At 35.5% G+C, this 11,460-nt stretch overlaps 1 pseudogene; it reads right to left on the reverse strand.

Moving 5' to 3' along the window:
* Positions 1-10,509: 10,509 nt before the first annotated feature.
* Positions 10,510-10,981, reverse strand: LOC113248857 (40S ribosomal protein S11-like; annotated as a pseudogene).
* Positions 10,982-11,460: the final 479 nt, after the last annotated feature.

Raw genomic sequence — 11,460 nt, forward strand, 5'->3', positions numbered from 1 at the left:
ACACAGACTTTATTAGTTTGCTAGGGTTACCATAACAAATACCATGGACTGGGTGGCTATCACAGAAATTTATTTCCTCACAGCTGTGAAAGTCAGAAGTCCAAGATAAGGTGACAGCAGGACTGGTTTCATTATGAAGCCTCTCTCTGACTCACAGATGGCTATCTTCTCCCTCTGTCTTCACATGGTAGTCTCTCTGTGTGAGCATACATGTCTGATGTCTTTCTCTCTGTCCAGATTTCCTTTCTTACAGGGGTACCAGTCATTGGACTAGGACCCATCCTAAAGTCCTCATATGAACTTAATCACATTTTTAATGCCCTTGTCTCCAAATACGGTTATGTTTTGAGGCACTAGGGATTAGAACTTCAACATAAATTTGAGGGGAAACATTCAGCCCATAATACTCTTCCTTCTGAATCCCCCAAATTCACGACCTTCTCACACAAAAAATACACTCATTCCCACTTCAACAGCCCAAAAGTCTTAACCCATTACAGCTTCAACTCTTAAGTCCAAGATCTGTAAATGTTACCTAAATCAATTGTGGACGTGATCAAAGTAAGATTCATCTTAAGGTACGTTTTTCCTCTGGCTGTGAACCTATGAAACCAGATAAGTTATCTGCTTCTAGAAGGTAATGGTGGTACAGATATAGGGTACATATTCTTATTCCAGAAGGGAGAAATCAGAAAAAAGAAAGGGGTCACTAGCCCCAAGCAAGACTGACAACTAGCAAGGCAGATTTTATTAGATAGTAAGGTTCATTAGGATGACTCTTTCGCTTGACATGCTGTTCTCAAGGCCAACCAGGGGAGCAGCCCCTGTCTCTGCACCTGGACAACAGCTCCATTTCGTAGGCCCTGAGCAGTAGCTCAGGCCAGTGGAACCAAGAAAACACATCCAGCCCTCAGGCCTGTGTGTGTTCCGAGGTACTAGGGGTTAGGACTTCAATATATGAATTTGGGGGAGACACAATTCAGCCCATTACATGCACTATTTTCTTTTTAAAGTGCTATACAATTAAAAAAAATTTAACATGTGAGCATCTTTGTTACTTTAAAGAGACAAAAAAGGAGACCAAGCAGTTAAGTGAATAATTTAGGATACACTGATAGTTAGAAGCACAGCCAAGCTTAGACTTTTTTTCCCTATTTTTCTGGCCATCTTTCATAATGTACCTTTGTAGATTTCTTTTCTCATGTGGTTCCCTTAATCTTTAGATTAAACTTATCTTTCTCATTCTCATATTCTCCTGGAACAATTCCCTTCACTGCCATGGCTTCAAATATGACAACTATACTTCTGCTCAGGATTCTGTCCTCCATCTCCATCCCAGTTCTGTCACTGAGTTCCAAATCCCCATATCCAAATGACCACTGGACCTCTCCTCTTGGATGGCCCCAGACTCCTCAAGTCCGGTAACTTTAACCCTTAAAGTATTGTCTTTTCAATTCCTATGTCCCCACACTCCTTTGTTCAAATAAACATTCAGCCCATAATACTCTACCTTCTGAATCCCCCAAATTCACGACCTTCTCACACAAAAAATACACTCATTCCCACTTCAACAGCCCAAAAGTCTTAACCCATTACAGCTTCAGCTCTTAAGTCCAAGATCTGTAAATATTACCTAAATCAATTGTGGACGTGATCAAAGTAAGATTCATCTTAAGGTACGTTTTTCCTCTGGCTGTGAACCTATGAAACCAGATAAGTTATCTGCTTCTAGAAGGTAATGGTGGTACAGATATAGGGTACATATTCTTATTCCAGAAGGGAGAAATCAGAAAAAAGAAAGGGGTCTCAGTAACTAGGCCGTATGTTACCTTATCTAAGCTAGAAATGCTGATAGGATTCTTAATTCCTTCCTGTCCTTTACTTCTCATATACAATTAATCACCATGCCTCATTTCTTCCAGCTTCTTAGAAATCTTAAATATGTCCACTCCTTTTCATCAACTCTTCTTCAGGTTTTAAAATTCTTCGTTTTGCCTTCTGGCTTTTTCCCATGATATTCTTCTGAATAGGAAAATATATAACCAACTTTACAGGTAACTAATCTAATATCATAATGTTTTGATATACACTTAGAAATAACGCCTAGGGAAACTTTGATAATTACACTGGGTTAGTTTCCTCTCCACACGCTCTATTCCCACCTCACTTTAGCTATCATGGCACTTACTGCCCTGAATTATTAGAGCTTGTTTACTCATCAGATCTCCACCTACTCTACCATTAGACGGCATCTTTCTGATTTGTTAACCAGTGTTTCTACAGCAGTACTTTATTGAGAGATAATAATCACTTAAAGACTACATGTGAAGAATGAATCCTGGCCCACAAGATTTTAATGCAATATTCATTGTGTTTTGTTAGGTTGTCACATCTTGGGCTAAAATATTTGAAACCACAAGGAAGAAAATGTATATAAAAACAGATTTTATTTTTAGTAGTACAGTAGAGGTAACAGGTAGGAAACAATGTTATTTTCAAATTAGGAAGTAGGATATAGTATATAGAGGTGTATCATTATTAATTTTGTGTCTCGGTTTTTTTTTTTCCTTTTGCCTGGAAAGCAAATTGAGGGATATAACCTATAAAAGTGTCTCAGTTCATTTTGCCTGCCCTGTCACTTTTACATTTATCTGAGGTTTTGAAAAACTGATGCTTGAAAAATGTAGACATTGAGCAACATTAGTGTTCAGTTACAAAAAAAAATTGTGAGCAATAGGAATAGTAGCGCAAGGTAAATGTGAGGACCATAAAGCATTTAAAAAATTCATATAGGAAATAATGATGGGATGAAAGTGACATAACCAGCCTGAAAAGTGGTTGCCAGTAGGCAATATTTAAATATATTAGCAATTCTGACAGGGCAAATGGGCGAAGAGTTATGCATGAAGTTGTCTTTTGCAGAGTAAGCTGCAATCTGATTACTGGTAGGTAGAACTACAAGGAGACCTCAGAAAACTCAGGTCAAACTTTTTGTGAGTTATCTTAGCAATGACAGTATTCAACTCTAAGAAGAATGCATGGAATAAAATATATATAGCGTATATGTATATATATCGTGTGTATACACACGGACACACAGAGACACATACACACTATCCTAGGGTGTTTCAGAAATTAGGGAGATGAGAAAGTTTATTAAAATATATTCTATTTAAATATTTTATCAATGTCATAATATGTTAATATTTTATATTAAGGGTTTTATATTTTGATTTGAAAAAAATGGGATGCTCATTCTACTAGCTGAAGGCATCTGCAAAGAGCTGGGTGCAGGCATAAAGATGTCTGAATCTTATAATAGGGTAGAAAATCAGGTGGGAGTAAGCATCAGTATCTGGCTTTGTTCTTTATTTCATATTCTGTGCTGACCCTTGTTTGTAAGGCAGCACTGAAAGATGCTAAAATGAAGGTGATAGGCAGTGTCCAGACAGTGAGGCATTTGTCATTGATTTTCATACCAAATAAAAGACATGCTACTAGTATTAAAGTGTATCTCAAATGCCTGAGTAAGGGTGGTGCACTTTCTAGAAGTTAAAAAAAAATTAACAATACATAGAAAAACTGTAACAATAATAATAATAAATCCTTCACTCAATTTTCTCAAATTTGAGAAAATATGAATATGTCATTGTATCATTGGTTCAGATTCCTACCAGAAACCTGATCAGCCTATTTCACTGGATGATTGTCATTACCAAGATGCTGTCTGGAGTGTAATAAAGGAGGTCTTTTTCTCATTGATGTATAATTGACATAACATTATATTAGTTTCAGGTGTACTACATAAGAATTCAATATTTGTATATATCATCAGATTACCACCACAGTAAGTCTGGTTTACATCCCTCACCGTACATGGTTACAATTTTTTTCTTGTGATGAGAATTTTTAAGATGTACTCTCTTAGCAACTTTCAAATATGCAACACAGTATTATTAACTATAATCACCATGCTGTACGTTACATCCCCCATAACTTACTTATTTTATAACTGGAAGTTTGTATCTTTTAAAGGAGGTCATACTGAAAGAGAGAGTACATGTGCCATCATAACATACCTCTCTTCCTTAAGTAGTAAATCTCTCCAATGCCACTTTTGACTTCAAGATGATCAGGATAATTCAGAAGACCACTAAATAATCTTCCGTCTTAAACAACTTTATCTCCCAGTCCACCCTTATCTTGACAAAAGTCCTTTCGGATGTTCTTTCCTTGGATCCCTGTTTGCCCCATCCCAGTAACCTTAAAGCCTAACTCTTGATTAGGCGAGGTTTCTGGAACGGTGTGGAGGCACCCGTTCTTATTAATTCCTCAGTTACGTATACTAAAAATAACTACCCTATGACCCTATGAGACGGAATGATTTGTGTGTTTGTTGGACAAGGGGGTGAGAAAGGAGGTTCTGTATGAATTCTGGGAAGGTCACTAATCATAATCACTGTTCTAACAAGCTGAAGTTAGAAGCAGTGCCCAAGATTCCAGTATTTGATTTAAAAATATCCTGTACGATAAGCTCCTGCCCATGCCCACCAGATTCCAGCCTCCATATAATATCCATGTCCACGCTCCCTGCTTACATTCTCTGAACCTCTGAGGAGGATGTGGGTGAATGAAGGAATTTGTATCCTTAGGTTATAGGAGAAAAGCCTTCCTCTCACATAAAGGACTTTGAAATAAGTGTAAATAAGTGTATCTGGGTTGTTCTTTGAAAGATAACTTATAAATCAACACATAGCTTCTAGATGTTCAAGGTAGCAAGATTGCAAGTATTATAACTAAAGGAAAAGTATATCAATCACAATAAGATAACAATGGAAGCCTTGAAAAAGGTGAGTTATCAGAGCCTTGCAAACTCCATCAACATTAATTAAATATCCTGTCCTATGGCAGGTTTATCCCTTTTATGGGAATAGATGTATTAGGATATTGGATCATAAAGCTATTACACATTAACATCATGTAATTCATTGTTCTTGCTCTCAAACCAAACTTACCAAGCCCTTGTCTGATAACTTAGGTAGCTTCCTTAAGTCAGGCTGAGCTAGCCTTCATAGACACTAAGTCTGTTGATGTCACATTTCTCATTTTAATTTAATGCATGAGTCCTGATTTATATAGTTCACCATGTATGGTTGAATCTTCCTTAGTCATTCAGTTTAAGTACGCTGGCAAAATAACTTTTCTGGACTTGCCTCCGTAAGGTAAGGATCAGGTAAATACCATTTTACTCAGTCTCCTGAAATCTAAAATTTTCCAATTCCGATCCCTGAACTCACTGTCCACCTATCTTTAAAATGTCAAAAATGCCTACTTTGTTGGTTTGTAATGGGTTTTCAATGAAATTACATACAAAACAAGGCTGGCGCCATGCATTTTACATATGGCTCATGTACTTTTACTTCTCTTTCTGAACTTAAAAGCTCACTCAACAACCACTTTAATACTGTAGCCCTCTGGTGCTGTTATTATCACAATTGGAAACAATTCAAAGCACTAAGGTAAAGCTATATGGTATGCCAGTCTGTTGTTGTTTCAATAGAATATGCTTTTTTCAATTATAAAAATAAAATGCATATTTAATTCACACACATAGAAAGCTATAAAAAGGGAAATTAAAATCACTCAGCCAGTAGTGCACTGATAAATATTTAACAGGCTCTTTGAAATGCATGCATTGATACTTAAGTTTCTGTAAATTTTAGTGATATACAAATAACACTCAAGTACACAATAGTCTTTATTGTCAGTTCTTTCTAAACTATTAATTTTCACAGAATGTTTTCATGGATTTTTACCAAATTCCTTTATCTGTAGGAAAACTATGGTTGTGGGGCACTGGATGGCTCCGTTGATTATCTGACTCTTGATTTCGGCTCAGGTCATGATCTCAGTGTTGTGAGATCAAGTCCCGCATTGGGCTTCCTGCTCAGCAGTGGGTTGGCTTGAGATTCTCTCCCTCTGCCCCTCCCCATGCTTGCGTGTACTCTCTCTCTCTTTCTGTCTCTCTCTAAAATAAATAAATAAATCTTAAAAAAATATGGTTGTAATCCAACCATAATTCAACAAATGGAGTTATAGCCTAAACATCTAGTCCTTTTCCCAATAAATGAATTGTCATTAAATCTTATTTGTGATCTGCTGTTAGACTCTTTCTTACCTTTTGCAAATTATATTCATTAACGTGAAACATCTTTCAGCTTCAGCACTAGACATGGCACATTTCAATCTGCACTATTAACATGATCTCCATCATTTTCTTAAGTCTAGGGCAAATAATAAAATATTGAATCAAGGCCTGATTTGTAACATTTGCTCATCAAGCTATCTAAATGGCATCACTAGATGTAGAGTTAGGGAAATATGCCCAGACGCACACCATTATACGTTATTTCAAACAAATAAATAAAGTGGGCACAAGTAACCTCAAGAGCGTAAATAATAATTTCCCTTAAATGCATTTTTTTTTTCTGAAGTACATCTGAAGTGGGTTTTTTTCCCTGGGTTTGGTGGATGGTAGATTCTCTGTCCATTATTTTGCTGTAGTAAGAATAAGATTCTATTAAGAGTAAGAACAAGATTCCTATAGGAATCGAGGTTCATCATGTCCACCCATAAATTCATTATTGCTCTATTGATTTCTTACCATATCACTCCATTGTTTTCTTGTGACTGAGAAGTCCAATATTAGGGATTTTTGTTCTTTTGTCAGGAACTGCTTTTAGTCAGAAAAATTTAGGATTTTTGTGAGCTTTTAATTTATAATTTTTTTTTGTTTTGAGAATGTATAGTGTGTTTCATTTTTATCTAAATGTGTAAGCTCTGCTTTATCATTTTCTCTTGGCTTTCAGGGTTATTTTTTAATGTTGGAAAAATTATCTTCAGCTATGTTTTTCATTGTTTTCCTCTATCTATCCTTTCCTTCTTATATCCTATTAAACAAATTTTAGAGCTACTCAACCCACCACTTCAGATAAACTCTTGGTCATACCTCTCCACTTTTGGTGTTTGTGCTATTTGAGGATATAGTCTTTTTTTTTTTTTTCACCTTTGAAGGAGTTTGGGGGGCATTTTGTATAGTGGCTAAAAAAACATCTTTGAAAGAAAGGCCTTGGTCTCTGATATTCTCAAAGACTACAATTCTAGGTGTTACTTAATACCTAAATTCTCTCATTTTCCCTGGATCCATTTTTTTGGCAATATTGTTGTTTCCAGGTACTCGATTTGTGTTCTTAGATTGCTCCTTTATTGTAATATCATTATTGCAGTATTATTGTTCCTAATATTGTACATAGCAATCTGTTATTATTTCTCAGTGCAGTATTTTCTTAATCATACATCTCTGAGAATTCAATTAAATGATTTTAAAGTGATAGTCAAGTAAAAACTATTTACTTCTGGGGCCAGTTATTTCATTTTCCATCTTATTTTTATCCTTCATGCTTTTGTATTTCCTTGATTTAGTAGTGCTAGGCTATTTCTTCATATTTATAAATGATGAGTCAGACTGATTAAAACACATATGGAAACCTCCACAGTTGTGTGTGTAATATACATATTACCCAGTTGATTTTGCCCATGCGTGCTTTTGCTCTGCTGGGTCTGTGGATATAATGAAGCATGCTCTTTGGTTAGCAAACTTTCCATTAGATCATACAAAAAAGAAGGCAGCTACCAAAAACGTATAACTCTTTACCCTGGGAATGGAACATTTAGTTTATTTCACTCCAGCGTGGAACCAGTTTTCCTTTTTTTTTTTTCTTTCTTGCTCTCGTTTTTGTGGGTATCTAGACTTACAGAGGATCTGCTAGAGATATTTATATCTTCTGTGTAGTAAAATTCTTGTCTATGTCTGTTAATTTTGGGCATTTATTCTACCTTTGACAGGTATTTCCCACCTCCATATTTCTTCTAGTTCTTTTAGAAATATAGTTTTACATTCCTACATGCTCTATATGCATTTTATTTTGGAGTAATAAACAAAGCATAACAATATTATTTTTTTTCTCTAAGTGATTAGCCAGTTACTTTAGCACATATATTAAATAGGTCTCTTTTTTCACTAATTTGAAATGCCACTTTGATAATAGCTTTGCAAGATGCTACTATTAGAGGAAACTGGGTAAAGGAAACAAGGGATCTCCCCATATTATTTCTTAGAATTGCATACAAATCTACAATGATCTCAAAAGTTTAATTTTGAAAAATAAGATGTTCCCCTGAATATTAAGTATTTAACTACATGTGTAGATTTGGGGAAAATTTTACTTTCTTATTAATTTTTGTATTGATTTAATTTTATGTCTAATTTTATATTAGCTTCAGACTCAGTAGGTTTGGGGTTTTTTTTGCTTTTAGAAAAAAACAGACAAAAATATAGAAAAATATAGTATAAATATAGAGAACACATAAATTATGAAAAATGTCAATAAATTATAAATTTCATATGGTACTAGATAGGGTAGTATTTATACACACGTTTGAAAAGATAGAGATGTAAGGTAAATATCATAAAGATTTTCTACAAAGGGCTAAAGTAACCTTTCTAAAAGAAGGCCATGCTTAAAATACATGAAAAAAATTTTCCTTCAATCAGGGAAACTTGGGAACACCTCTCAATTTTCTTTGTACGTTAAACATTGCAACTTAATTGCAAAAGAATTTAGGAGCTTTACCAGGGAAAAGGGTAAGTGATTATCATATGGATTTGGAAATTGAACATGAGACGATACATGGAAAATTTCTGTAACTCTATGGGAGCAATGCGAAAGCTAATCCTCCTGGGTCTCCTTGAAGGATCCAGTAAACCAGTAAACGTGCGCGCGCACACACACACACACACACACACACACACCACACACATTACACATCATTGAATAGCAGAGGCTGATGAAGGTAAATGGGGAATCCCAGTAACACCCACATTATAGGTATAAATAAGCCCATGAAATGGAGATCCCCAATTTCAATGTAAGATTTAGTAGAGATGAATCACTGAGGAGCAGAGGAAAGAGGTTTATAAAATGAACAAGCTACAGTATCCTTTGACATTCTCTTTTGGACGTGCAAATTAAGGCAGAAATTTTCAGTTTCAAGTGAAGGAAATCCAAATCAACATAGTTAAAGCTAAACCTGGGGTGGATTGGAAGGATATAGAATATCTCCTAGAATTAAATGAAGGACTATAGGAACAGTGCATCTCAGAAACTTTATAGATTGGACCTGAGGGTTTGATCCTCTAAGACTCATTCCACTCCACATAAGCTTCCTGGGTTCTCTCACATGGTAAAAGACTTGGTACCAAGGAAATTCTTGGAAATACACTTAGTACTTGATGCTCATAGAGAAGAGAGAATTCTTCTTGCTAGTCCTGCTTAGAAAAATCCCACAGAGAGACTCTACTTGCCCTAACTTGGATCATATAATTATTCCTATACTAACATTTGGCCAGATTGATAAGTACTATTATTGGCCCCACCTACATCTGTAAGCAGAGACTGACCCCACCAAACTGTAAGTAGAGGGGAATGTTTGGGGACGATCAAACTGATATACACTACAGGGACAAAGTTAACAAACAAAATCATAGAATAGTGCTGCAACATATTCTGATGACAAAAAGAGTGAGAAAATAGAAAATCTTTCTTTCCTCTTTTTTTTTTTTTTTGGTTTTTTTTTTTTTTTTTTTTTTTTTTTTTTTTTTGCTATGGTTTTTTCCTTCACTTACTTTAATAGATAGTCCTCTTTTCTTTTCTAAAAGACTGGTATTGAGAATTCAGGATAATGGCTCAAATGTGTTAGTTGGGGAAAACTTCAGTAGACTCCTTATACACCTTATACTTACGCTTAACTATAGCAAATATAGAAGCTAATTGTAATATTTTTTCAATATTGAAAACCAATAGTGCACACTAAATAACATAGTCTTTGTTAATAAGTCGTGAAAAATTAAAGTACTGCTCTGGAACTCTTGATTAAATGATGGACATGCGTTTGTTTTTCTTCTGGCATCAGTAATCACTCACTACAAGTATGAGAATATTTGTATTATTCAGTGTACTTGAAAATAACTTATCAAATGTTTTACATTTTATATACTGTTACCATCTGTAATTGAATAGATGCAATGTGGAGATTATTAATTAGGCAGCGATTTGGGGCTAATTTATGTGCAGCCAGTGGAATATGCTAGCTGGAAAGAAAACCAAGAAGACCACATTGAAATTTTAATTTATAGCTCTAATACTACCTACATGCAGAGATTTACCTCCATACTATACCATACTTATATTATACCCCTCTATGCCTTCCAAATTATGGAATACAATGAAATACTAAACACAGAAACCATTTTCTGTCAGAGAATGGAAGTTGGGGATGTCTTTTGGAAACTCTCAAATCTATCAGAAGTGCTTCATTTGGAAAACTTTTTTTTTTTTTAATTGGGAAAATGACTTTATTTTCTTTGGGGGTGTGGGCAGATGCCTTGTCTCAGAACTTCTGGAATCACTTCTTGGTGCCAGCGTCCTTCATGACTTTGAGAACATTGAAGTGCAGTCTTGCTCAAGGGCCAGCACTTGCGACTGTGGCAATCCCTGAAGCAATCTGGACATCCCTGAAGCAGGGAGCACGTGCATGGACATGTTCTTGTGGTGTTTCTCAAAGTGGTTGTACTTTCAGATATAGTGGAAGTAGTCTCCATGAATGACAGTGGTCTTCTGCATCTTCATCTTGGTCACCACACCAGACAGAATCTGCCCTCAGATGGAGACATTACCAGTAAAGGGGGATTTCTTGTTAATATGGGTGCCCTCCATGGCCTCCTTGAGCATCTTCAAGCCCAGACCAATGTTTTGTAGTATCACAGGAGCTTCTTGCCAGTTTCTCCAAGCAGGACCCTTCTCTTATTTTGAAAGATGGTTGGCTGTTCTCGGTAGACACACTCAGTCTCAATGCCCACCATCTTACCAGCTGCCTGAAAAAAAAAAAAAAAAAAAAAGCAGAAAACATTTTAACTACAAAAAAAAACAAACCAAAACAAAACAGTGTTTCCTTTTTTTCTCCTCTAAGAATCACTGTGTTATTTATTCATTGTATTTCTTTAACGAATTAACTTTGGTAAACTTTTAATATTTTCTTAGTGGCAATAAACTTCAAGAAGAAATCTTTATATCCCTTGCTGTGGGCTATTGTGATTTTGATATTAGTATCTAGAAACCCATTTTCACCCTTTTTAAAGGTGTTAAAAATAAATCTTCTAGTCAGGGAAAAAGCCTCTTGGTTAAATGAGTTAAACTGTCCTCTGTACCTAGCAGGCACCATAAATAATCCATTAAGAGTTTGGGAAACTTCATTCCCACATACATTATATTATCTAATGCACAGCTGGTTTACTACATCACCCTGGGTTCTAAAAGACACAAAAACTTCAAGGTCTGTGTC

Source organism: Ursus arctos, unplaced genomic scaffold (genome assembly GCF_023065955.2).
Source record: "Ursus arctos isolate Adak ecotype North America unplaced genomic scaffold, UrsArc2.0 scaffold_1, whole genome shotgun sequence".
Classification (NCBI taxonomy): Eukaryota; Metazoa; Chordata; class Mammalia; order Carnivora; family Ursidae; genus Ursus; species Ursus arctos.